The following is a 4,442-nucleotide window of genomic DNA, read 5'->3' on the forward strand; positions in this document are numbered from 1 at the left end:
AAAGTTTTTCTTCACTCATGATCTTCAAAAGGATGGTATTATAATAATTCAACAAATTCGTTCAAGTGAGAATCTAGCAGACTTGTTCACAAAGGCACTCCCTACTTCAGTATTCAAGAAATTGGCACATGGTATTAGATTGCGACATCTGAAAGACATCAAGTGATGTTGTCATTGGGGGGAGTGAATATGTGTGTACTCTTTTTTTACTTGGCCATGGTTTGTTCCCACTAGGTTTTCCTTGGCAAGGTTTTTAACGAGGCATGCAATTCACCTGTTAATGGTCATCCAAGGGGGAGAATTATGAAATATTAATGTGGATGCCCATAACTCCTATACCATCAAAGCTACAACCTTCTACTTCATCAATGGTGTAACTCTCCTAGTATCAATTCTTGTAACTCCACCTCACATGTATGGCTATATATAAGAGGCTAATGTATTGGAAATATGAGAAGAGAAAAGAGAACAACTCATTTCCTTCCTCTCTAAGTTTGTTCTCCACATTTGTAGCACCCGATTTTAAGAACAAAACCAGATACACACCATATGTGAGCCCAGGAAGTCAAATCTCACATATAGCTACAAATAAGGGTAATATCAAAAGACAACGCTTAAATACATAGCGTATTAGTATAAAGAATATAACCTCAGAGTATAGACAGCGGAAAGACAACTCCAATCTTCAGGCGAAGACTCCAAATCCACAGGGACAACTGACTGGTTGATCACAAACCTAATTCCTCCAAACTCTAGCAATCTGGTACCCATCCGGGATTTTTCCAAAGTATTGAAAATAAAACAAGCGTAAGTACATGTCGTACTCAACAAATATAACATGGGGTTCATGAGGCTCAAAAGGCTGACACTGGTTTAACTGCGATTAGCTTTTAATTGTCACAATTTTAGCAATTGAGTAGCAACAAGTATATCACCAGCCCGTGTAAACACATGATCAGATAAACATGAATAATGAATAGCATAAACAGTAATCATTAATGAGCATCTTCATCATCAGTATCATCTGTGTTCATCATCTATTCCATAAGGGTTCCAAGGCCGCTCGTGACCGTGAGCACGGCTGATATACCAGTTTTACACTCTGCAGAGGTTGTACACTTTCACTGTGAGTCGTGATTTACCCTTTCGCCCGAGGCGGCCAACCTCTTGACCCACTACCAAGGAAGGTCGGCAGGGTTCACTATGAAGTCTTTCAAAGGTTCGTCTAACAAGTTAGGGCCATTAGATTCACTCGGCAAACAGATGTAGGAACCCCCCTGTCAAATGGCATAATTCCTTCACGGCTATACACATAAGAGTAGAGGCTGTCCTATACCCGATTCGTCAAGCCATTCTTGCGCCATATAAGGTAACCACTAACAAGCTAGAAAAGGTCCTCATACTGAGCTAAAGCCAGAGCCATGTAGCCCTCACAGCTGTACTGTAAGTCCCGGATGATCACTTACAGATAAGTCCTTAGGGAGAGGAATCTAGAGCACCATAAAAACAGCCCAATGCTCTAGCCCCCTTATTCCATGTTGCTAAAAAGCATCTTTTAATGTTTATTGCATATACCATTAGTCAAGTTACAAGATCATGGTTGTAAGTTGAGCACTAGCATCATACTACCCAATGCAATACCCCAAAGGTAATCAAGGTACAAGGTACAAAGTACTAGGAATTCCTTAATGGCAGTCAAGGTAGACACATGCAGTATGAATTAAATGATTAAAGGTGAATAGGACAACAAGGAAGATCCCATGCTATACTTGCCTTAAACACCGATCCTTCGGTAAGCTTTAATCTTCAACGTTCTTCTTCTTCTTGATCACCACGTATATCTCACCGACTGGACGTAATCATAAAGCACCACACAAGCATCCATACAATCATACACGAAGCAAACAATAGAACTAAATCAGAACATAGTACACCAATCATAAAATCAAGATGAAAAGTTTATAAAACGAATCTACGATCTCGCTACGAACACATAGACGCGAAAAGCACTCTACTCGGAGCTATGGTTGAAAATGATACAACTACCGAGAGATCTACTCATAAAACCATTAGCTTCATGTGTTTTAATTATATAAAACCATATATAGGATATTCTATAGGTAATATAAATTAAGTCAAGTTTAAGTTTGAATTGTAATAATAAAGTAAAACAAATCATATTTTATTTATAAAATCCAGTTGCGTAATTGTTATTCAAGTTATGATTTAAACCATAAAATTCCAGTATTAGTGACATGATAAACACTGTTACTAACGCGTAGATCTTGACGCTATGAATCTAACGCAACTTGAATGGACTAAAACGGATCTAAGACGCAGAAGATATGATTTAAATAAGATTTCTTTTAGTCAAATATTAGATTAAATCTAATCACGAATTTTAAAAGTTAAAAACATACTGAACAGTAGTGTAAACACGTAGATTATGAAATTACGAACCTAACGCAAGTTGAACGGATCAAATCGGAGTTAGAACGAAGAAACGGTGGTGATCCATTATTGATTGTAAGTGGTGTATTTCTATAGTATTGTTGGATTTGTTTTCTTAAAGAAAAACGGCCACAAAACTCATGCATGACCTCATATGACGTCATCAAGCTAGTTAGCAGATTGCAACAGCGCAAGGCATGTAGGCTCACTGCCGGTTGATGATTATTGTTCATATATGAGACATGGAGACCAAGATGACAGCAGAGAGCAAAGGGCTCCGGTGGACTGCAGTGCTTGGCCAATGGATACGTACGCCGATAGCTAATCATTTGAACAAAACGACCATACAGTACATGGAATTGATTATAGGCAAAACATCAGAGCCCATACCGTACATGGCTTTCCAGGCCTGCATGACGCGGCTTGCATGCTTCTGCTCGGCACAGGCAACAACTGATGGTAGATCGGCAGGCCAGGCACAGCAACTTACCGAAACGATGTATGGTCTGCATGCACTGCCAGAGATGAATATAGGAACATGATGTCCAGCTAGAAAGATTTGCAGGGCATCTGCATGACGGTTTGCTGGCTAGTTGGAACACATACCTTAGGGCTCCGCAAGCAGCAAACGCTTGGCTTCCTCACCTGTTCGGGCAGGGAGAGCATAGCGAGCCATGGTGACCAGGAAAGACGTGTAAGTACAGTGACGTCGGGCGGCCGGGCCAAACATGACGCAGAGAGTGGCGACGGTCGAGCGCGTCATATGGTCTTCTCCTCACGTGATGGAGATCAGCAGCAGTTCTCACCATGATGCATGTCGGCAGAGCGGCGACGGCAGCAAGCCAGCAATGTTCGCTCTCAGATATATATATGTTGGTCATGTACAGATAGAAACGTTGCTGGGCGAGGCAAACTAGGGCATGCATGCTAGTTTGTAGGGCGCTTGATCAAGTAGGCGCACTGCATCAGGACAAGAGCAGCTCGATTTGTTGTCCTGCTGCGATAGAAACAACGAGAAGCAACCGAGTAGATGAGAGATAAATATGGTGAGAGCCACCGAAAGTGCTGGACTATTCTCAGACAACGAAAGACAGCGACGATGGGTCTTACCGGCTGATCTCGAGAAGATGATGAGCATGTCAAGGCAACGATGGGGCATGGCCGGGCTGAGCAGCGCGGCGGCAACGGCGACAGCGACGGCAACGGGAGACGGCGAGAGAAGGATGAGAAAAATATAATTTACTACACGAGGGATTTCCCAAACTAGAGGACTCCCCATTACGGTAGTTTTGGTGTGCTTTGCCCAAGGGGTTGGTTGATATATATAGGAAGAAAAACTCCCCACATCCACGTCAACTAGCGATATGGTACTAATTGATGTTACACCCATCCACATTCACTAATGGGCCTAAATAAACATTAAAGCCCTATTAGTAAATAAATGCATGGGCCTTTATGATTTATTAAGGATTATTGCACATGGGCTTTGAGCGTTGGGATAAATGAGAGATTTATTATTTTCGGAATTAATTCATTTCGTGGATAAAATAATTCTAGAAAAGTCCAGAATTGATATTTAAGCCACGAAAAATACTCCGAGACCTCCGAAAATTTGGGGAAAATTCTCAGAGACACTTTGGAACATGATGAACTCAAATAAAGTATTTGGAGCTTATGAAAAGATTGTTGGGAACATGGAACATAAAGATTAAGGTGAAGGAGGTAGGAATTAAATTCTAGAAAGAAGCTGGAAAATTCCTAGAGATAGATATTCGTCTCCTAAACGTATAAAAACACACATGTTGCACATAGAAACACAAGGTGCGACCGGCATGAATGCAACAAACACGTTTCTACCTTATAATTAATGAAAATTTTTATTTTCCTATGTTTTCATGCACACAAAAATTCACAGATAAATCATTTTAACTCTATTTTCAAAAGTGGCAAATTTTGGGGTGTTACAATTCTACCCCCCTTAAGATGAATCT

Source organism: Miscanthus floridulus, chromosome 7 (genome assembly GCF_019320115.1).
Source record: "Miscanthus floridulus cultivar M001 chromosome 7, ASM1932011v1, whole genome shotgun sequence".
In the NCBI taxonomy this organism is placed as follows: Eukaryota; Viridiplantae; Streptophyta; class Magnoliopsida; order Poales; family Poaceae; genus Miscanthus; species Miscanthus floridulus.